This window comes from Lithobates pipiens, unplaced genomic scaffold (genome assembly GCF_037356315.1).
Source record: "Lithobates pipiens isolate NorthernLeopardFrog02 unplaced genomic scaffold, aLitPip1_a1.2 Scaffold_28, whole genome shotgun sequence".
Taxonomy (NCBI): domain Eukaryota; kingdom Metazoa; phylum Chordata; class Amphibia; order Anura; family Ranidae; genus Lithobates; species Lithobates pipiens.
The window spans coordinates 1,889,516-1,913,622 of NW_027507789.1; the positions used below are offsets into that span (position 1 = coordinate 1,889,516).

General features: G+C 46.2%; 1 long non-coding RNA gene across 1 annotated transcript; it reads left to right on the forward strand.

Moving 5' to 3' along the window:
- Positions 1-11,610: 11,610 nt before the first annotated feature.
- Positions 11,611-21,239, forward strand: LOC143934827 (uncharacterized). The gene is made up of 2 exons (XR_013263374.1): positions 11,611-12,293; positions 20,631-21,239. It is a non-coding gene; the product is annotated as an uncharacterized LOC143934827 (long non-coding RNA).
- Positions 21,240-24,107: the final 2,868 nt, after the last annotated feature.

The following is a 24,107-nucleotide window of genomic DNA, read 5'->3' on the forward strand; positions in this document are numbered from 1 at the left end:
CTGTTCAATCCATCATCGGAAAATGGAAAGAGTATGGGCACAACTGCAAACCTACCAAGACATGGCCGTCCACCTAAACTGACCGGGCCGGGCAAGGAGAGCATTCATCAGAGAAGAGCCAAGAGGTCCATGGTAACTCTGGAGGAGCTCAGGGGGAGAATCTGTCCACAGGACAACTATTAGTCGTCTCTCCACAAATCTGCCCTTTATGGAAGAGTGACAAGAAGAAAGACATTGGAGAAAGAAAGTCATAAGAAGTCCTGTTTGTAGTTTGTGAGAACCCATGTGGGGGAGGGGGCAGGAAACATGTGGAAGAAGGTGATCTGGTCAGAGGAGACCAAAATTCTACTTTATGGCCTAAAAGAAAAACGCTATGTGTGGGGGAAACTAACACCGCCCATCCCCCGAACACACCATCCCCACCGTGAGACATGGTGGTGGCAGCATCATGTGGTGGGGATGGTTTTCTTCAGCAGGGACAGGGAAGCTGGTCAGAGTTGATGGGAAGATGGATGGAGACAAATACAGGACAATCTTAGAAGAAAACCTGTTAGAGTCGGCAGAAGACTTGAGACCGGGGCGGAGGTTCCCCTTCCAGCAGGACAACGACCCGAAACATCCAGCCAGAGCTACAATGGAATGGTTTACATCAAAGCATATTCATGTGTTAGAATGGCCCAGTCACAGTCCAGACCTAAATCCCATTGAGAATCTGTGGCAGGACTTGAAAATTGCTGATCACAGACGCTCTCCATCCAATCTGACAGAGCTTGAGATATTTTACAAAGAAGAAGAATGGGCAGAAATGTCCTCTCTAGATGGGCAAAGCTGGTAGAGACACCCCCAAAAAGACTTGTAGAGAAAGGGGGTTCTACAAAGTATTGACTCCGGGGGGGGCCATACAAATGCCCCTCCCCCACACTTTTCACATATTTATTTGTATCATTTATAATTTTCCTTCCACTTCACAATTATGTGACACTTTGTGTTGGTCCATCACATAAAATCCCAATAAAATACATTTATGGTTTTGGTTGTAACAAAATGTGGGGAATTTCAAGGGGTATGAATACTTTTTCTAGGCACTGAACAGAAGGTCAATTTTGCAACTTTGACATGTGTTAGTAAAACTGTACATATCACCACAACTACACAACTGCATCCAGGTGGATTATAGCTTGTTTTTTTTTTTCCAGGACAAATTGGGCTTTCATTTGGTAGTAAATATTAAAGGATATCTCCTGATTTATTTATTTATTTTAATTATCAGAAGGAAACTTGGCCAAAATAGTAAAAATATAATAATATTAAATTTTTCCACCAAAGAACAACCCAAAATAAATTCTCCTGCTCCTCACGATCGCAGTGATATTGCATATGTATATGTTAGTTGTTGTTTGAACCCGCAGTACAGCCCAGAATGAATTGTGCGCATTTTGCATTTTTTTTTTTATCTGGCCTAAAAACCCGCTGAGAAGTGATACCAAATAAAAATGTTTTTTCTTTTTTTTAATTCTACCCAAAATATACTGATCGTGACCTTTGACCTGGACCTTGACTCCAACACTGACCTTGCCAACCCTGATCTTGATATTTTTTATTTTTTATTTTTTTACATACTTTTGTTTGTTTACAATTCCTCTTCTACAAGAAGAAGAAAGTACAATGTATCGCAAGGGGGTTAAACCAAGAAAGGAAAGAATAAAAGTGATCGGCTAAGTAACCCCCCCCCCCCCCCCATAGTGTCCATCAATAAATTCCTGACATGTCTCATAATAACAACAACATACTTTTTCAGAAAAACCTCCAGCAGGGGCTGTTCTGTGTCAAGAGGTTTGTGAACACAGCCCGGAACAGTACAGGGGCCAGGATTTGCTTGATTGTGTCGTCTCTAAGGTAGAATCTCAGTCCAGGAAGTGGATGGTGACCCCGGACGAGGCCTTCTGGAGGAGGAAGTCGATGAAGACATTGTCATGGAGAGTGCTGTTTTAAAGACCACACCGCAGCAACGGGGCCAATTTCGGTTTTCATCCGTGTCTTTATGGCCCTTGCTCTGTACACTGGTGAGCAGTCATGTTGGAACAGGAAGAGGCCGTCCCCAAAACTGTTTCGACAAAGTTGGGAGTATGAAATTGTCCAAAATGTCTTGGTATGCCGGCGCCTTAAGAGTTCCCTTTACTGGAACTAAGGGAACAACCCCCCACCATAATCCCCCCTCCTCCACCATAAACCCCCTCCCCCCACACCATAATCCCCCCTCCACCAAAATGATTTGGACCAGTGCACAAAGCAAGGTCCATAAAGACATGGATGAGTGAGTTTGGGGTGGAGGAACATGACTGACCTGCACAGAGTCCTGACCTCAACCCAATAGAATACCTTTAGGATGAATTAGAGCGGAGACTGCGATCCAGGCCTTCTCATCCAACATCAGCGCCTGACCTCACAAATGCTCTTCTGGAAGAACGGTCAAACCTTCCCATAGACACCCTCCTAAACCTTGTGGACGGCCTTCCCAGAAGAGGTGAAGCTGTTATAGCTGCAAAGGGCCAACTCAATATTGAACCCTCCGGACTAAGACTGGGATGTCATTGAAGGTCATGTGTGTGTAAAGGCAGGTGTCCCAATACTTTTGGTAATGCAGTGTATAGACATAGATGGATAGATAAATAAATAGACATACAGATAATAGAGGAATGCAGTGGCGGCCCCGTCCATTAGGGGCACAGGGGAGCCGGACGCATTGGATTTCAATGGGGTGATTTATTTTTAAGCACATATTTAGCCTGAGGCTCTAATAGGCTTAAAAAAAAAGGGGCGGAGCTCGGGGCACAAAAGCTACCTTGATGGCGAGGAGGAGGAGATGTAGGGGAAGCCGCCGCCCAGAGGAAGCACTGCCCCCCCCGCAACATAGATGGGGTAAGTGCGGGCCCGCTGACCAACCGACCGAGGGGGGGTGTCTGTGGGTGCATCGTTTAAAAATAATACCACCAGCCGCCACTGGAAGGATGGATAGATAATTAGGTGACATCACCAGTATGACATCACTGTATGAAGAATGAAGGAGGTGGGAATGGAGTGAGAGGAGTAGCTGTGATGACATCTATGGGGTGATTAGAGTGGGGGAAGGGAAGGGATGGTGGGGAAAGGTGAGGGAAGGTGGGGGAAGGTGGGGGAAGTCAAGAGAAGGTGAGGGGAGGTAAGAGAAGGTGGGGGAAGGTGGGGCAAGGTAAGGGAAGGTGGGGGAAGGTAAGGGGAGGTGGGGGAAGGTAAGGGAAGGTGGGGGAAGGTAAGGGGAGGTGGGGGAAGGTAAGGGAAGGTGGGGGAAGGTAAGGGAAGGTGGGGGGAGGTAGGAGAAGGTAAGGGAAGGTGGGGGGAGGTAAGGGGAGGTGGGGGAAGATAAGGGGAGGTGGGAGGAGGTGGGAGAAGGTAAGGGATTGTAAGGGGTGGGGGATGGGTGGAGATTGCATTAGTTCCTTTAACTATTGCTGACCATGCTATAGCTGAACGATAGTTACAGGGTGGTTGGCCACTTCAGGGATGGCATCACGGGGTGTCCTCCAGGGATCGCACCGGCTGTGGCACGCGGGCAGCGGGCTTTGTGATCGCGGTGTCCCTATAGCTCCCAGCTGTCCCAGATTTGGAGGGATTGTCCCCCATTCAGTGTCCCTCTGTCCCCCTCATTGTTTCCCTCGTGTTGCTCTGATCTATGCTGTAGCTTTATATAAAATGTAACAATTATCTATCAAAAGTGTTTCCTGCCATTATAAACCTTTCCTCCAATCGCTAACTTGTAAGTTTCAACATCCAGTATAAAGGAATGGTGGGGGGTAAAAAAGCACTTGTGGGTTTAACTAATAATTTTTTCTGTATAATTCTCCTTTAAGGGGGCGTGGCAGGGGGAGTGTCTTATATCTACCTACTTTTCTTAATAGGTTCTCCCATCTCAGAAAGTTGGGAGGTGTCCCTGGGACACGGCTGATCACAGATCGGGGTAAAGGGCCAATCACACAAGCCGGTTATCGGCATTCCTTTCCTCACTCTGACGAGGGCAGAATAGGAGATACCCGGCTTGTGTGAAAAGGACATCTACACTGATTATCAGAGCTGCCCATCAGTGCCCATCAGTGCCTCCTCATCAGTGCCCATCAGTGCCTCCTCATCAGTGCCCATCAGTGCTGCCTATCAGTGCCTCCTCACAGTGGCATCACTAGGGTTGGTGTCACCTGGTGCGGTAAAATGTGGTGCCACCCCCCATTCCTGTCTAGGCTGCCCAGCACCCTGCAAACAGCACACAGTCACGGGGCGCACCCCAAACTTGCCCTGTAAATGATAGTATAGGGTGGTATAGTGGCAGGTTGGGGTGGTATAGTGCAAGTTAGGGTGGCACAGGGCAGGGTGGGGTGGTATAGAGCAAGTAAGGTGGTATAGGGCAAGTAAGGGTGGCACAGGGCAGGTTGGGGTGGTATAGGGCAAGTAAGGGTGGCACAGGGCAGGTTGGGGTGGTATAGGGCAAGTTAGGGTGGTATACGGCAGGTTAGGGTGGCACAGACAGGTTAGGGGGTATAGGGTAGGTTGGGGTGGTATAGGGCAGGTTTGGGTGGTATAGGGCAGGTTTCGGTGCTATACAGTAGGTTGGGGTGGCACAGGGCAGGTTGGGGTGGTATAATGCAGGTTGCGGTGCTATACGGTAGGTTGGGGTGGCACAGGGCAGGTTAGGACTCTATGTAGTGACCCCGCACTGCATTTATTTACAGCATGCTTCATGCCTGCAGATGGGCGGGGCTGCTGTGTCCCCGCCTCTCATCTCCTTCAGCTGCAGGATCAGCAATAGTGAAGGAGTCTGTGGGAGGAGTGGAAGAGGCAGCCACACCCCCAGCTCCGCCCACCAACTCAGGCTCACTCTGGGATATTAGCATGACTGAGGGGTGTTAGAGGCGCCTCCCCCGCATGGCTGAGCGCCACCACCCCCCTACAAGCCATAAAGTACAGTTGTTAGCGGCAGCCCCGGTGTCAACCGGTGAGGGGCAACCCCATAGCAACGCCACTGCCTCCTCATCAGTGCTGCCCATCAGTGACCATCAGTGCCTCCTCATCAGTGCTGCATATCAGTGCCCATCAGTGCCTATCAGTGTTGCCTATCAGTGCCTCCTCATCAGTGACCATCAGTGCCTTTCAATGTTGCCAATCAGTGCCTCCTCATCAGTGCCTCCTCATCAGTGCCCATCAGTGCCTCCTCATCAGTGCCCATCAGTGCCTCCTCATCGGTGCCCATCAGTGCCTCCTCATCAGTGCCCATCAGTGCCTCCTCATCAGTGCCCATCAGTGCCTCCTCAGTGCCCATCAGTGCCTCCTCATCGGTGCCCATCAGTGCCTCCTCATCAGTGCCCATCAGTGCCTCCTCATCGGTGCCTCCTCATCAGTGCCCATCAGTGCCTCCTCATCAGTGCCCATCAGTGCCTCCTCATCAGTGCCCATCAGTGCCTCCTCATCGGTGCCCATCAGTGCCCATCAGTGCCTCCTCATCAGTGCCCATCAGTGCCTCCTCATCGGTGCCTCCTCATCGGTGCCCATCAGTGCCTCCTCATCAGTGCCCATCAGTGCCTCCTCATCAGTGCCTCCTCATCAGTGCCCATCAGTGCCTCCTCATCGGTGCCTCCTCATCGGTGCCCATCAGTGCCTCCTCATCAGTGCCCATCAGTGCCTCCTCATCAGTGCCTCCTCATCAGTGCCCATCAGTGCCTCCTCATCGGTGCCTATCAGTGAAGGAGAAAAATTACCGGATTTTTCTAAATTTCATAACAAAATCTGAAAAACTTTATTTTTTTCAGAATTTTCATATTTTTTTTGTTTATTTAGTAAAAAAAAATAAACCCCCCAGAGGTGATTATATACCACCAAAATAAAGCCCTATTTGTGAGATATAATGATAAAAATGTTGTATGACCGCGTAATTGTCATTCAAATTTTTCCAGCTGAAAATTGGCCTGGGAAGGAAGGGGGGTAAAGTGCCCGGGTATTGGGATGGTTGAGTGAACCTTCATCCTAATGTCATGCGGCCCTGCTTCCACCCAGGAGGTCTGGCCAGTAACGCACCTCCTGTATTCTAGCGTTTCACACTCTGGAGGAAAGAGCACAGGGGGGGGGGCATTCATGGACAGCAGCATCATCAATCTGGGATCAGGGGAGCGTTTGATGAACTAGCAGGTTTAGATACACTAACACATTGAAGCCAAACTCCGGCAAACACACACAAATTTACAGCCACGTATTGTTTTTTTTTTCTTTTGGAATGCAGGTTTTACATAAAAAAATAAAAGCTGATCATTGTAAGAACCCCTTGTAGGTATAAAGGGGGAAAGAAAAACACATGCAGAGCTATTTATCCAGTGAAGCGGTTCATTCATTGTGTGTGAATGTGGGAAAATACCATGTTATGGCCACTAGATGGCGCTAGCAATCATAGGAAATCGATATTGGTCCTCGGCTCCACCTAGTGGCTACAATGCAGTATTTCCCCCCCCCCAGCCGCCTGTCACCCGCCCTCTGAAAAGCGATTTGTGGCCTTAGGCTGAGAGAGACATAGAAGTGACTTTTTGCTACAGGACGAGCTCCTCCCACAAGCCACGCCTTCATTTGTTTTCAGTCCCGATCCTCCGCCAAAAATATCTTCCACACATACCGATAACTATCCGTCAGCCGGCGGGTCACACGGGGACACGCAGCTCCGTGACGCACTGGCCTGGCCACATTACAGAATGGCGATATCCATTCCGGTGCAATACTCTGCAGCTGCTTTTTTAAGAAGACGTTAAGCGGGGGGGGGGGGGGGGGGGGGGCACCGTTTGAAGGAACGCTCTGCAGTCAGTTTTCCTTTAGATGCAATACTCTGCAGATGCATGTGGTTAGATAAAATATTAGTGTGTGAGCTTCCTTGGCACCTCCGTTCTCACTGCTGCGACTTCTCATGCGACTTTGGACACATAAAGTTGCAGGATAAGCCTACGGACTTCCACGCCCCCCCCCCCCCCCCCCCGCTCTGATCTATGCTCCACGCCCCCCCCCCTCCGATCTATGCTCCACGCCCCCCCCCCTCCGATCTATGCTCCACGCCCCCCCCCCCCCCCTCCGATCTATGCCACTTAAAGGCACAGCGGACTGGCAAAAAAAAAGTTTCCGGCACTACAATGATGCGACTTTCTTGCGACTTGAGTGCCAGATAGTGTGAAGTCGCACTAGAGTCGCACTAGTGGGAACAGAGCCTTAGACTCGATGCCCTGCAATTATTTTTTTTCCCCTTCTTTAGCTGTAATGCTCTGCAGAGGCTATACAATGCAAACAATGGGTTATTTTAGTCGTAATGTTCTGCAGCAATTTTCCTTTACACAAAGTGCTCTGCACTTTTTATTTTCTCTAGCTGCAACACAATGCAGCAGCTTGTTATATTCAGCGCTAAGCCACATAGAAACAATGCTCTGCAGAACTTTTTTTCTTTAGATGCAATGCTCTGCAGTCGTTTCTCTTTTGACGCAACGCTCTGCAGAAGCCTGTTATATACAGTGCTAAGCCAGAGATTACCTTTAGAAACAATGCTCTGCAGATTTTTTTTTTCTTTAGATGCAACGCTCTGCTGAAGCTTGTTATATACAGTGATAAGCCACAGATTAGCTTTGGAAACAATGCTCTGCAGAACTTTTTTCTTTAGATGCAATGCTCTGCAGTAGTTTCTGTTTAGATGCAACACTCTGCTGAAGCCGGTTATATACAGTGCTAAGCCGCAAATTAGCTTTAGAAACAATGCTCTGCAGAACTTTTTTCTTTAGATGCAATGCTCTGCAGGGATTTCTCTTTAGATGCAACGCTCTGCTGAAGCTTGTTATATACAGTGCTAAGCCGCAGATTACCTCTAGAAACAATTCTCTGCAGATTTTTTTTTCCTTTAGATGCAATGCTCTGCAGGGATTTCTCTTTAGATGCAACGCTCTGCAGAAGCCTGTTATATACAGTGCTAAGCCAGAGATTACCTTTAGAAACAATGCTCTGCAGATTTTTTTTTTTTTTTATGCAATGCTCTAGAGTGATTTCTCTTTAGATGCAACGCTCTGCTGAAGCTTGTTATATACAGTGATAAGCCGCAGATTAGCTTTAGAAACAATGCTCTGCAGAACTTTTTTCTTTAGATGCAATGCTCTGCAGTAGTTTCTGTTTAGATGCAACACTCTGCAGAAGCCTGTTATATACAGTGCTAAGCTGCAGATTAGCTTTAGAAACAATGCTCTGCAGAACTTTTTTCTTTAGATGCAATGCTCTGCAGTGATTTCTCTTTAGATGCAACGCTCTGCTAAAGCTTGTTATATACAGTGCTAAGCCGCAGATTTCCTCTAGAAACAATGCTCTGCAGATTTTTTTTCCCTTTAGATGCAATGCTCTGCAGTGATTTCTCTTTAGATGCAACGCTCTGCTGAAGCTTGTTATATACAGTGCTAAGCCGCAGATTAGCTTTAGAAACAATGCTCTGCAGAACTTTTTTCTTTAGATGTAATGCTCTGCAGTAGTTTCTGTTTAGATGCAGTACTCTGCAGCGGCTTTTTGTTATATGTTGTGCTAAGCAGAGGACACTTCTACCGGTAGATGCAACGCTCTGCAATCATTTTTTAAACTTGCATGTAATAGTCTGCAGAGGCTTGTTTATATATAAAATGTTAAGCAGTGGGGTACCTTTAGATTCAATGCCCTGCAATGGTATCGCTTTAGATGTAATACTCTGCAGCAGCTTGTTTTTCTACAATGCTAAACAGCGGCTGCTCTGCAGTGATTTTTTTTTCTTCAGACGTAATGCTCTGCAGAGATTTTTCTTCATACAAAATGCTCTGCAATTATTTCTCTGTAGAAGCAACAGCTTATTATATAGAATGCTGAGCTGCAGATTAGCCTTACCTGCAATGCTCTGCATAAACTTTTTCTTTAGGTGCAATGCTCTGCAGTGGTTTCTCTTTAGATACAGTACTGTGCAGCAACTTGATGTTATATGCCACGCTAAGAAGAAGTATACTTCTAGATGCAACGCTCTGCAATCATTTTTTACCTTCTACGCAATAGTCTGCAGAAGCTCGTTATTACATGCTGTGCTAAGCAGAGGAATACTTCCAGATGCAACGCTCTGCAATCATTTTCTATGTGTAAGAGTCTGCAGAGGTTTGCTGTGATATAAAACGTTACTCAGTGGGTTACCTTTGGAGTCAATGCCCTGCAATGATATCGCTATAGATGTAATACTCTGCAGCAGCTTATATAATGCTAAACAGTGGCAGCTCTGCAGTGATTTTCACTTTAGACGCAATGCTCTGCAGAGATTTTTTTATTTTTTTTATACAAAATGCTCTGCGACTATTTTCTGTAGACACAACACAATGCAGCAGCTTGTTATACGCAAAGCGAAGAAGTGGATTATCTTTAGATGCAATGCTCTGCAGAAATGTTTCTTTAGCTGCAACGCTCTGCAGTAATTTTTTTTTTACTTCTGTGCAATAGTCTGCAGACGCTTGTTGTTACATGCTGTGCTAAGCAGAGGAATACTTCCAGATGCAACGCTCTGCAATCATTTTCTATCTGTAAGAGTCTGCAGAGGTTTGCTGTGGGGTAGCTTTAGATTCAATGCCCTGCAATGGTATCACTTTAGATGTAATACTCTGCAGAAGCTTGTTTTTATACAATGCTAAACAGTGGCTCCTCTGCAGTGATTTTCACTTTATATGCAATGCTCTGCAGTGATTTTTACTTTAGATGCAATGCTCTGCAGAGATTTATCTTTGGAAGCAATGCTCTGCAGAGACTTATCTTTGGATGTAATGCTCTGCAGAGACTTATCTTTGGACGTAATGCTCTGCAGAGATTTATCTTTGGACATAATGCTCTGCAGAGACTTATCTTTGGACGTAATGCTCTGCAGAGATTTATCTTTGGATGTAATGCTCTGCAGAGACTTATCTTGGGACATAATTCTCTGCAGAGATTTGTCTTTGGACGTAATGCTCTGCAGAGATTTATCTTTATATAAAATGTTCTTCAATTATTTTTCCTGTAGACACAATGCTCTGCAGAGATTTATCTTTGGATGCAATGCTCTGCAGAGATTTATCTTTGGACACAATGCTCTGCAGAGATTTATCTTTGGATATAAGTGCTCTGCAGAGATTTATCTTTGGACGCAATGCTCTGCAAAGATTTATCTTTGGACGCAATGCTCTGCAGAGATTTATCTTTGGATGCAATGCTCTGCAGGGATTTATCTTTATATAAAATGTGCTTCAATTATTTTTCCTGTAGACGCAATGCTCTGCAGCATCTTATTATAGTCAATGCTAAGAAGTGGATTACCTTCGGACACAATGCTCTGCAGAAAATGTTTCATTAGATGCAATGCTCTGCAGAAGATGTTTCTTTAGATGCAATTATCTGCAGAAAATGTTTCATTAGATGCAATGCTCTGCAGAAAATGTTTCTTTAGATGCAATGCTCTGCAGAAAATGTTTCTTTAAATGCAATGCCCTGCAGAAAAAGTTTCTTTAAATGCAATGCTCTGCAGAAAATATTTCATTAGATGCAATGCTCTGCAGAAAATGTTTCATTAGATGCAATGCTCTGCAGAAAATGTTTCTTTAAATGCAATGCTCTGCAGAAAAAGTTTCTTTAAATGCAATGCTCTGCAGAAAATGTTTCATTAGATGCAATGCTCTGCAGAAAATGTTTCTTTAGATGCAATGCTCTGCAGAAAATGTTTCTTTAAATGCAATGCTCTGCAGAAAATGTTTCATTAGATGCAATGCCCTGCAGAAAATGTTTCTTTAAATGCAATGCTCTGCAGAAAATGTTTCTTTAGATGCAATGCTCTGCAGAAAATGTTTCTTTAGATGCAATGCTCTGCAGAAAATGTTTCATTAGATGCAATGCTCTGCAGAAAATGTTTCATTAGATGCAATGCTCTGCAGAAAATGTTTCATTAGATGCAATGCTCTGCAGTAAATGTTTCATTAGATGCAATGCTCTGCAGAAAATGTTTCATTAGATGCAATGCTCTGCAGTAAATGTTTCATTAGATGCAATGCTCTGCAGAAAATGTTTCTTTAAATGCAATGCTCTGCAGAAAATGTTTCATTAGATGCAATGCCCTGCAGAAAATGTTTCTTTAAATGCAATGCTCTGCAGAAAATGTTTCTTTAGATGCAATGCTCTGCAGAAAATGTTTCTTTAGATGCAATGCTCTGCAGAAAATGTTTCTTTAGATGCAATGCTCTGCAGAAAATGTTTCATTAGATGCAATGCTCTGCAGAAAATGTTTCATTAGATGCAATGCTCTGCAGAAAATGTTTCATTAGATGCAATGCTCTGCAGTAAATGTTTCATTAGATGCAATGCTCTGCAGAAAATGTTTCTTTAGATGCAATGCTCTGCAGAGACTTCTCTTCAGGTGGAATGTTCCGCCACCAGCGTGGCCCAGTTTATCACAAAGCTAAAAATAAAGTTTGCAGTGGAAGGTGTAATCAGCCCCGCCCACTCACCTTTATCCTCCACTCTTATGCAACAACAAGGTAGTCTGTGACTGGCCTGGGAGTGGCTCCCAATTTATGCAAATGAGGAGGAAGGCAGGGAGTCAGGTAACACTCAGAGCTCACAGGTGAGCAGACCAGGTGAATGGCCGCCGAGGCTCCCTGACCCAGAGATGTTTTGGTGTAAGCCAAGGAGGTTGGTTGGGCGATGCCCGGTCCTCTTCCTATTGGCCTTGTGCTTTGACATGCTGGGGGTTGCCCTCATCCTGACCGGCATCTTTGCCAACCTGCAGCTGGACGGTCGTAGTTTCGGGGAGTTCATCATCTACAGCGGGGGCATCCTGATCTTCTTCAGCCTCTTGTGGTGGATGGTTTGGTACGCCTTCAACCTGGAGGTCTCCATGGAGGACTTGTTGAAGGAGAACCTTCCATCGCCCAGGAAGAGCAACCTGAGGCAGCTGGCCAGGAAGTTCTCTGAGAGGCTCAGCCAGACGGGCCGGAGGAAAATGGTGAAGGTCAGAGGTGGGTTACCTTTCGTGGTTTCCTCCTCCCCGAATCCGCCAAGTGGACCTGTGCACCTCACCCCGACCATCCTCATCCATAACGGACTTAATGGCCGGCTGGACACCCCCTCCCTGCAGCAGAAGAACCTGGAGCTCAGCGCCATCGGTAGCCTGTGTGGGCAGCTGGAAGCGGCGGGTATCCAGGTGGTGGTGGACAGACTGGTGTGACCCCCTGCAGGAGACGGTAAGGAGACCCTTGTTGTAGAACCAAACGTTGGTGCTGCAGTTGGGCCAGACTGGTTAAGACTGGGCGCCGGTGGTAGACGTGAGACCTCGGTTGCCTAGGTGATATTGGGTGACAACTTGATGTCTATGGTGGTAGATTGGCTAATGGTGGTAGATGTGAGACAGAGGTTGGCCGGGGGTTTATAATGGGTGACAACCCAGGTGCCCTATTGGCTGGGAAACCATCCAAGGTGATGGAAGCGGGTCACCCGGATTCGTTTTGGTTATTTCAACATTTGAAAAATTGTTGGAATACATATGGCGGCGTTGCGCATGCGCACTCCAGCGGGTAGCAAAAATGTCTCGGTTAGCCGAATGTGACGTGATACGCCTGGGAGGGGGTGGTGGGTGGAGCCTTGTTCATACTTTTTTAGCAGGAAGTACCTGAACAATGCCCTACATGGCAGGATCACCGGGCATTACTTTTAATGAGAGCTTCCGTTTTGGTGACAGTGGGGGGCACCAGAGCCGGCGCATTTCCACACACCGCGTTTTTAGGTGGCCCATTTATTTCGCAGGCTTTTCCTAGGGGTGAGAAACGCACAAAAGTCCCTGACCCCTTTTTTTGCAAAATGGCACCAAACTGTATAACGGTGCGGTGACATGCGGTTTGGCGCTGGTAAAAAAATGCGTCAGATGCTTGGAGGGGCCATTAACTAACAAAATCATCAATAGCACTGCTGTGCGTCCGCTAGCGGAGCGCGTTCCTGTGCATGTCGGGGAAGGAGAGCATGCGTGTTGTTGTTTTTTTGTTTTTTATACAACTTGCCGTAATTGCAAAAAGTTTGTGTGTGTGTGGTTCTTTTTTTTTTTTTTTTTTCTCCTGGTGTCTCCAAATCCCTTTTCAGTTTGTTTGCATTGCACGTTGTTGTGTTGTTTGTTGTGACTTGTCCCACCGACCTGCGATTGCCCCTCCTCCGCTGCGGAATGTTGGGGGGGATTTCTTGCAACATTTGCACATGTTTAGCTCTTTATTTGCTCTGGAAGCACCAAAGAGACATTTACTAGAATTGCCTTTTACACAACTCCCAACTGTCCCTGATCTGGAGTAATGTCCCTCTGTCCCATTTATTTCAGTCTGATCCATAGAGTTGTATATAAAATGCGCTTTTTATCTTTTAAAAAGGTGTTTCCCGGCACAAAAATCTTTCTTCCAAATTATAAATTGCTGCATTTGTACATTTTAAGAACCAATATAAAGGAATAGTATTGGTTAAAAGCCTATGTGGATATATAATATATAAATTATTTCTTTTTTTTATATTGGCTGCCTGCATTAGGGTTGCCAACTGTCCAGGATTCACCCGGACAGTTCGGGTTTGGAATCGTATGTCCAGGTTTTAGACTGGACTATGGCTTCCAAGCAGGGTTGCTGGCTGCAGTTGTCTAAACTTAGAGTGTCTGTTACACTCTTTCACACTACCCAAAGCCAACACTAACAAATCTCTCCCCCCCCCCGCAAACACACAGACAGCAGAGGAGAGAGGGCTCGATCTGCACCTCTTTCCCACCCCTCTCTCTGCCCACACTCTAATCCCCAGCACTGTGCCTCAGAAAAAGAAAGTTGGGGCTGGAAATCCTGAAGTCCAGCAGCTTCAGATACATCTGGTTGAGAGGTGCTGACTGCCAAGGGGTGAGTGAGCTCACCATCCATCCCTGTCTGTGACTGAAGTCTCCCCCCTTCTCTCTCCTGCCTCTGAGTGAGGTAAGGTAAATCAGGGTTCTCAGAGCACCCCTTACATCAGAGTTCACCTTTACAACAGAAGCCACAGTTTTCCCCCTTACATCAGTCTTCTCCATACATCAGAGTTCTCAGTGTTCCCCCTTAAATCAGGGTTCCCAGAGCATTCCTTATGTCAGAGTCCCCAGAGTTCTCCCTTACATCAGAGTCTGCAGATTCCCCCCTTACAGTGAAAGGGAACTCTGCAAGTTCAGATGTAAAAGGGGAACTCTGTGGACTCTGATGTAAAGGGGGACTCTTGTTGTTAACTTCGTATGATTAAAAATGTTATTTAATAGCAAAATATATGTACAGTATAAAAAACATTGCTGTGTGCCGCTAAAGTGTTCGGGTTTGACTTGAAGGAAAGGTGGCGACCCTAGCCTGCATCCTGCCCTGACATCCTTCAAATAGACAGGAAGTGGGGAGAATTCTTTTCCAAAGAGTACAAAATAAAAATTGTATCAATTTTCCTGGATGCCAATCCATGGCGGCAAACCTGTGGTGGTATGCTACCATGATGGCGCCAGGGAACACAATCTGTAACCCTTTCAAATACCAGGTACTCCTTCCTGCCCAGCCTCATTCTCGGTTTTCAGTGCTGTCACTTTTTTAGAGAGAAAGGGGGGGGGAACCCCACATTTTTACTTTTCTTAGTTTCTGGTAGAAAATTTGGTAAATGAGCACTTCTTTTTTTTTTTTTTTTTTTTTTTTTTTTCCTCTCCTGCACTGATGAGGAGGCACTAATATGCAGCACTGCTTGTCACTGTTGGGGCTGCACTGATGATCGGTGCCCTGATTACTGGTACAGGTCTCCTTTCACTCTGTCAGTACGAGCCGATAACCAGATTATTATTCTTAAAGCGGAGGTCCACCCTAAAATGGACCTTCCGCTCATCGGATTCCTCCCCCCCCTCCGGCGCCACAATTGGCACCTTTCAGGGGGGAGGGGGGTGCAGATACCTGTACAGGTATTCTGCACCCACTTCCGGGATAGCTCTCTGCGGAAAGGGGCGTAAATTACGCCCCTTTCCGCAAGTGCCCCGCTGCCTGCTGGGAAACACACAGATCCCAGAGGCAGCAGGGACCATCCTTATTGCGCAGCGCGATTCGTGCATGCGCAGTAGGGAACCGGGAAATGAAGCCGAAAGGCTCAATTTCGTGATTCCCATACCCAAGATGGCGGCGGCAGCACCCGAGAGACGATCGAGAGATCGGCTTCGGGTGCCGACATCGCGGGCGCGCTGGGCGGGTAAGTGTCACTATTTTAAAAGTCAGCAGCTGCAGTATTTGTAGCTGCTGGCTTTAAAAAAAAAAAAAAACACGCGGAGTCCCGGCGGACTCCCGCTTTAATATATATATATATATATAACCCCAACAGTTTCTGCGCATTGCTTTACAACACGAGGACAGACCGTACAATTCAATATGGGAGGAATCGGAGGGTCCGGCTCTTTAGAGCTTACAATCTAGAAGGGAAGATTTCACATGTGATTGGACACAGCTGATCACATGGATATAGAGCCTCGTCATTGGCTCTTTACCGAAATGCGCCGCGTCGCACGCAGGGACACAGTGTGACGTGATCGCCGCACTGTCATTCCCCCCCCCCCCCCCCCCCAATGTCATATGACATTGGCCCTTAAACAATAGAACCGCCCCACACCCATCCTTTCCCAATACTGCGGGCCGGGGGATGGTTTAAAAAAAAAAATACAATTGAAATGATCTGTCTAGAACTTCTAATCCCGATCTCTATGATCTCCTCATAAACGGGTATTTCCAAAAGTCTTTGTAAGTCATTTTTATTTATAATCTCTGGTGATCCCGCCATGCAGGTCACTTCCTGTTGTAGGGTGACAACACTTTCCCTGTCTCCTAGCTGTGCTCCTGTGTTGTCACTTGGACCTCTAACTGAGGCTTTGCCACCCCCCCCCCCCCCCCCCCCCACCACCATTCTATTTAAAACTTCAAAGTTTTATTTCTTTTTTAATATCACCAGCGATGGGGAAAAATGTTCCTGAAGTGGCAGTTGATTATGCAGAAAGGAAGCCAGTAGTCACCCTGTTGGGGTTCACGTCTACTTCATACCCCCCCAGGCTCTCGCTCCTCTTGCCCCGGCTAACAATCGTGTAATGTAGTGAGGACACAATGGAGTCTTCCTTGAAGGTCTGGGCGGGGTCCTCCCATCCTCCGGGTCGGTAATGATGATAAACTCCTGAATTGCACAATAATACGGACCGGCTGACGGTGCCGGGGTGAGTGACATATTGTTATCTGATCTGGTTTGTGCAGCTTCCTTGAGACGTCACACAGGGTGAGAATATCGTGTGCCAAACGCATCAAAACAATCGCTCTCCCCGCCCACAACTCCGCCCACCCGCTCACCTGGTATAGTGAGCTTCACAAAATAACTTTTTGTAGATGGGGCCCCTCCCCCCGAGAGAATGTCCCGGGGGGGGGGGGGGAACAATGTGTGCCCCCCCCCCCCTGGTGAATGTAGGGGGGGGAAAATGTACCTTTTTTTTTTTTTTTTTTTTTTTTTTTTGGAATGTATGCTCTCCTCCCCTCCAGGCGAAGGTACCCTTGGGGGAATGTGTGCCGCTCCCCCTTGTTCGAATGTACCCCGGGGTAATGTGTGCTCCCTTCTGGGCAAATGTACACTGTCATCAGAAATCTGCACTGGGACAGAGATTGACAGTGTACAAGTATAAGACGGTTCATCATACAATAGTACGATGTCATTGCAGGGAATGATGAAGGTGATTTGGGGGGCTGTGTAAGTGGTAGGGGGTATAGAAGGGCCTGTAAGGGGTAGTGGGGTATAGAAGGGCCTGTAAGGGGTAGTGGGGTATAGAAGGGCCTGTAAGGGGTAGTGGGGTATAGAAGGGCCTGTAAGGGGTAGTGGGGTATAGAAGGGCCTGTAAGGGGTAGTGGGGTATAGAAGGGCCTGTAAGGGGTAGTGGGGTATAGAAGGGCCTGTAAGGGGTAGTGGGGTATAGAAGGGCCTGTAAGGGGTAGTGGGGTATAGAAGGGCCTGTAAGGGGTAGTGGGGTATAGAAGGGCCTGTAAGGGGTAGTGGGGTATAGAAGGGCCTGTAAGGGGTAGTGGGGTATAGAAGGGCCTGTAAGGGGTAAGTGGGTATAGAAGGGCCTGTAAGGAGTAAGTGGTAGGGGGTATAGAAGGGCCTGTAAGGGGTATAGCGGGGTCTGTGATCTACTTCCTCCCCTTCTTAAGCCTCGTGAGCAATTCTAACATTTCTTGTAGTTGGCAACTTTCCTGGATTTGCCCAATCCCACGTTGTGACCCTCTCTGTCCCGGCAATGCCATGTCCCGAATCACACCATCCACCTTATGAATTGGTGCACATGGGCAGGAACTCAAAGGCTTTAATTGTAAGGGGGGGGGGGGGGCAAATGGGAAGTCTCTGTGTATTTAGAGGCAGGGGTCTGGGGTGGAACCAGTGTTGGGCCAAGGACATCTAGAACCCACCAGTGCAAACGTCGCAAACAGCGTGCCACCCCCCCTCCCCCCCCCCCACACACTAAAAATCAGCTGTGTGCTTTTATGATTTTAAAATGGAATTGCATGTTGCTTGTGTTGAGTTGGCATGCATTGGATTGGGCCTTGGGGCGCATCCCTGGGAGGTATTAATAATAATAATAATAATAATAATATTATTATCCCTGGTGTGAGGCGTGTACAAGTTCCCCCCCCCCCCCCTGTACATGTCAGGACAGGTGGTAGAATTCTGTGCTCCATACAATGTGTGTGTTTTTGGTATTCCATACTGTAGCCAATTACCAAACCCGAGGCCCTCATTAATATTCACCAATTAGAACGGCTGGCCTGATTTGTCTGCTAATAGGCCATGAAATGAGTCGGGTCACCTGACGATCGCTCTGCGATCCCCACCCACCGTTCTGGAGGCTGATGGCATTTCTGTAATTAGCAGTCAGACTCCATTTGCTGCCATAGAGAATGTTTTATGGCCCATTAGTATAAAGAGGTTTTCTACTTCAATATATTATTCAAAGCTGAAGTTTAATCTGCTTACACTTGTCTTTTCATGATTCCTCCCCTCCCCCCTCCTCCTCGTCAACATGCTAATGTTGTTTTTAAATAAAATCTTTTTTTTTTTTTTTTTTCCATTACATACTTTTATTTCAGACTCGAGGATGTCATTACCGGGTCCCTGTGCTTGTCTATGCATTGCCAGTAGATCATGGCTGGTGGGCGGGGCCAGCAGGGTGCTGTGTATAGCCTGCTGGAAACGCCACCGTACCATGAACCCGTGGGCTGGCTCTTGGGAGGAGTTATGCACGTATTAAAATGCCCTTATGTCTGGATGCTAATTTTTGGGGGAGTGGGCGGTCCTAGGCAGGCTGAATTTGCATGTCAGCATTTTTACACAGCTCAAGGTGCATAAAGTTTTAAAACCGTATAATACATTGCAAAAATGTGCAATTGGCTAATGTGACCAGCATTTCATTATTATTATTATTATTATTTCACTTCGCATCCAGGCCAATTCTGACATTTCTCTCCTACATGTAAAATTCATAATTTTTTTTGCTAGAAAATTATATATATATATATATATATATATATATATTATATTGTTATATATTTTTTTTTTTTTTTTGCAAAGACCCTAGAGAATACGATGGCGGTTGTTGCAACTTTTTATCTCGCATGCTATTTGCGCAGCAATTTTCTAACGCGTTTTTTTTTTCAGAAAAAGTTTCATGCTTTAAAAAAAAAACAGTAAAGTTAGCCCAATTTTATTTTTTTTTTTTTGCATAATGTGAAAGAGGAGGATACGCCGAGTAAATAGATACCCAACATGTCACGCTTCAAAATTGAACGCGCTTGTGGAATGGCGCCAAACTTTGGTATTTAAAAATTCCCATAGGTGATGCTTTAAAAAATGTTTACTGGTTACATGTTTTGCGGTACAGAGGAGGTCTAGTGCTAGAATTATTGCTCTCACTCTAACGTTCGCGGCGATACCTCACCCGTGTGGTTTGCACACCGTTTTCATATGTGGGCGGGACTTGCGTATGCGTTCGCTTCTGCGTACGAGCTCACGGGGACAGGGGCGCTTTAAATATTTTTTTTTATTGTTAATTTTACTTTTATTTATTTTTAGTTTGACACTTAGGAATAAAAAAGTCATTTTTTTTTTTTTTTTTTTTATTACAAGGAATGTAAACATCCCTTGTAATAGGAATATGGCACAATTGGACCTCTTTACAGTGAGATATGGGGGGGGTGTCAATAAGACCCCATATCTCACCTCTAGGCTGGGAAGCCTAAAATAAAATTTTAAAAATAAAACGATCCTGGCTTCCTAGGCAAATCGGCGCCGTTATTTTGAATGCAGAGGCCGGACGTGACGTCATAACATTGCGCCCGGCCTCCGAACGATCGTAGAGACTCCGGGGACGATCTGGTCCGCTGGAAATCTCTATGGTATTATCCGGGGGGGTCGGCGGATCCTGTGACCGACTCACCGATGGAAGCGGTGAGTCGGTAGAAGCACCGGAGGGAGGCGGGAGGGGGGAGGGGGGGGGACGTCTCCTCCCGTAAGAACGATCAAGCAGCGGAACAGCCACTATGATCATTCTTATGGTGAAGGGAATCACTGGCTGAAAACGGCAATATCTGAATGTCTGTGGCCTCAGGCATCATTCAGATATACCCCCAGAAAGTCAAGGACGTCCCCAATAGAACCCCCCTAAATCGGTGGATTCCCAGCTCAGTGGTACCCTTGTTCAGCAGATCCCAAACCTCCCCCCCCCCCCCCTCTGCTCCAGTAGTACCCTCACTCAGCAGATCCACCATAGCCCCCCCCCCCCCAATCCAGTAATACCCTCGCTCAGCAGATCTCTTCCAGCCCCTCCATTAGTCCCCCCCGGCTCCAGTAGTGGTTGCTTATGATGTCCTTTCCGGTTCACTTGCTGTTGGTTTCCCAGTGCATCCTGGGATATCTCATACCTCCTAATATAGGGGTAGGAAACCTGGGGGGGGGGGGGGCCTTCAGCTGTTGCAGAACCACAAGTCCCATCATGCCTCTGGGAGTAATTATAACTTGCCAGCCTTGCAATGCCTCATGGGAAATGTAGTTCCACTACAGCTGGAGGGCCCCGGATTGACACCCCGGATTGACACCCCTCCCCCCCCCCCCGATCCAATACCTCCTAAGCAAAGCAGACGCTGAATAAAAGCCCCTCTAAAGCTTCAGGTGTTGTAAGTGAGCGTTATCATAGACTTCTAGGGAGGCTTTGGAGAAGCACCAAGAAAGTGTGTGTGTGTGTGTGTGTGTGTGGGGGGGGGGGGGGTTGTAGTTTAAGCAAACACAACGTGTGACCAGGAGGGCAAGGGACGGCTTTATTTAGTGGGAGGAGCTTTGATTGACCTTCAGAGCGCTTTTAAAAAATTGTATCCGATGCCAAATTCTGAAGCAAAGTGTCAAGGAGCCCCAACTATTCTGGGGGCGACCAAAACTCAGATTTTCTTTCACTTGTGTGTTTTTTATTTTATTTTTATATTTATTTATTTTTTTTTTTACAGGTCTCCAGGACCCTCCAGTACACTTTTCGTCCCCTCCTTGGACCTCGGAATATAGAAGATGGGACCACCGAAGGAAAGAACTTGTTTACATTCAGACCATAACGGATTCTGAGAGACCGCCCTACCTCAGCTGAGGCTCCGCCCCCACCAGGTGGAGCAACAGCCGGACTTTAAATACATTTTTTTTTTTTATTTTTTTTTTTTTTATACAATGTACAGACACTATTTATACATGAACATGCACAGGATATCCCGTTTTTATACATGAAGTGTTAACAAGGTTTCATTTTTGCCCGGGGTTTTTTTTTTTTTTTTTTTTTTTTTTTGGTGATGTATTTTACATTTTAGTGAAGAAAACTTGAAGGAACTCTGGGAACAAAAACAAAAAAAAAAAAAAAAAAAGAAAAAAAAAACCTTTCCCATATTTTAGAGAGGAATTGACAATGTTTTGGGGGTTTTACTATTTTCCGAAGAGAAAAGTTCATCTTTTTATTTTTCCTGCATTTTAAAGTCAAAAGGATTCGGCTCACAAGAAAGAAGATGACTTTTCCATTCTCTCGGGATTTTCCTTCCTCACTCTCGCATTGCAATAAATATTGATTTACTATACATTGTAGCCTTGTAGTGCATTAAAATGGGGGGGGGGGGGGGGTTGAGATTGAAACTGCTATACTTACTAGTTTTAAGTAGGGTGTTTTTGTTTTGGTGTGTGGGGTGTTTTTTTTTTTTTTTTTTTTTTTTTTTTTTATATTTCCATTTGTGTCCCTATTGGGGAGATTTCACTTCACTTCCTGTCCCATATTCACAAAAGGAAGTGAGAGAAAATCCCTAGTTGTCGCCACATTAGGTGTCTGCATTACAAAATATCCTCTCTATTACTATTTTGGTGACAACTTATGTTGTCACCAAAATAGTATGTTAGCGTAAATTTTAAATTTTTCTTACACGAACGCCAGTCACTATCATTTTCATGTACTTCTTCCATCTAAAGTATCTGCTTGACAATGTCAGTCACCTTTTTTCTTCCTTGTCCTGAACTGATCACAAAAAAAAAAGCATAGGAGCTGAGCTGGGGTCAGTTTTCATCCTTCGGCTGGCCATTTGAAGGTACAGGACACTGTGCAGACACACACCATGCCTGCCCCCCCCCCCTCCACGTAGGCACAGCCTGCCCGTGGGACACGCACGCACAGCCTGCCTTTGGGACACACACACACGCCCGCACCCCCCCCACACAAACACACACACGTAGGCACAGCCTGCCTTTGGGACACGCGCCCCTGCTCAAGCACAGCCTAATTCTTGCCTAGGTCTGAACGGACTGTGGGATACAGGCACACTATAAGTCTGCACAGTGTCCTGTAACCCTGTCTCAACTATAGGGAAGAGGCGCACCTTGGTCACATAACAGAACTTTTCAATATTGTAATTAATTAGACATGTGCTGTCATTTGTTCTAATCGAAACTGGTTATTTTGTAACTTTGGAAAAAAAAATTATTTCGTAATGTGGAAATCCGATTAATGACTAATAAATCATAGGGGTGGGAATTTTCTTTCAAATTTGGCTTTTGGTAAGCATAACGGTATAAAGATCTATATAGAGGAATCAGGACCTCCTTCCTCCTGCCGGTGATCCCTCTAGTGATATAAAGATCTATATAGAGTAATCAGGACCTCCTTCCTCCCGCTGGTGACCCCTCTAGTGATATAAAGATCTATATAGAGTAATCAGGACCTCCTTCCTCCCGCTGGTGATCCCTCTAGTGATATAAAGATCTATATAGAGGAATCAGGACCTCCTTCCTCCCGCTGGTGACCCCTCTAGTGATATAAAGATCTATATAGAGGAATCAGGACCTCCTTCCTCCTGCTGGTGACCCCTCTAGTGATATAAAGATCTATATAGAGGAATCAGGACCTCCTTCTTCCTGCTGGTGACCCCTCTAGTGATATAAAGATCTATATAGAGGAATCGGGACCTCCTTCCTCCTGGTGACCCCTCTAGTGATATAAAGATCTATATAGAGGAATCGGGACCTCCTGGTGACCCCTCTAGTGATATAAAGATCTATATAGAGGAATCAGGACCTCCTTCCTCCTGGTGACCCCTCTAGTGATATAAAGATCTATATAGAGGAATCGGGACCTCCTTCCTCCTGGTGACCCCTCTAGTGATATAAAGATCTATATAGAGGAATCAGGACCTCCTTCCTCCTGGTGACCCCTCTAGTGATATAAAGATCTATATAGAGGAATCGGGACCTCCTTCCTCCTGGTGACCCCTCTAGTGATATAAAGATCTATATAGAGGAATCAGGACCTCCTTCCTCCTGGTGACCCCTCTAGTGATATAAAGATCTATATAGAGGAATCGGGACCTCCTTCCTCCTGGTGACCCCTCTAGTGATATAAAGATCTATATAGAAGAATCAGGACCTCCTTCCTCCTGCTGGTGACCCCTCTAGTGATATAAAGATCTATATAGAGGAATCAGGACCTCCTTCCTCCTGCTGGTGACCCCTCTAGTGATATAAAGATCTATATAGAGGAATCAGGACCTCCTTCCTCCTGCTGGTGACCCCTCTAGTGATATAAAGATCTATATAGAGGAATCAGGACCTCCTTCCTCCTGCTGGTGACCCCTCTAGTGATATAAAGATCTATATAGAGGAATCGGGACCTCCTTCCTCCTGGTGACCCCTCTAGTGATATAAAGATCTATATAGAGGAATCAGGACCTCCTTCCTCCCTCTGGTGCCCCCCTCTAGTGATATAAAGATCTATATAGAGGAATCGGGACCTCCTTCCTCCTGGTGGTGATCCCTCTAGTGATATAAAGATCTATATAGAGGAATCAGGACCCCCTTCCTCCCGCTGGTGCCCCCTCTAGTGATATAAAGATCTATATAGAGGAATCAGGACCCCCTTCCTCCTGCTGGTGACCCTTCTAGTGATATAAAGATCTATATAGGGGAATCGGGACCTCCTTCCTCCTCCTGGTGCCCCCTCTAGTGATATAAAGATCTATATAGGGGAATCGGGACCTCCTTCCTCCCGCTGGTGACCCCTCTAGTGATATAAAGATCTATATAGAGGAATCAGGACCCCCTTCCTCCTGCCGGTGACCCCTCTAGTGATATAAAGATCTATATAGAGGAATCAGGACCTCCTTCCTCCTCCTGGTGCCCCCTCTAGTGATATAAAGATCTATATAGAGGAATCAGGACCCCCTTCCTCCTGCTGGTGACCCCTCTAGTGATATAAAGATCTATATAGAGGAATCAGGACCTCCTTCCTCCCGCTGGTGACCCCTCTAGTGATATAAAGATCTATATAGGGGAATCAGGACCTCCTTCCTCCCTCTGGTGCCCCCCTCCTAGTGATATAAAGATCTATATAGAGTAATCGGGACCTCCTTCCTCCTGCCGGTGACCCCTCTAGTGATATAAAGATCTATATAGAGGAATCGGGACCT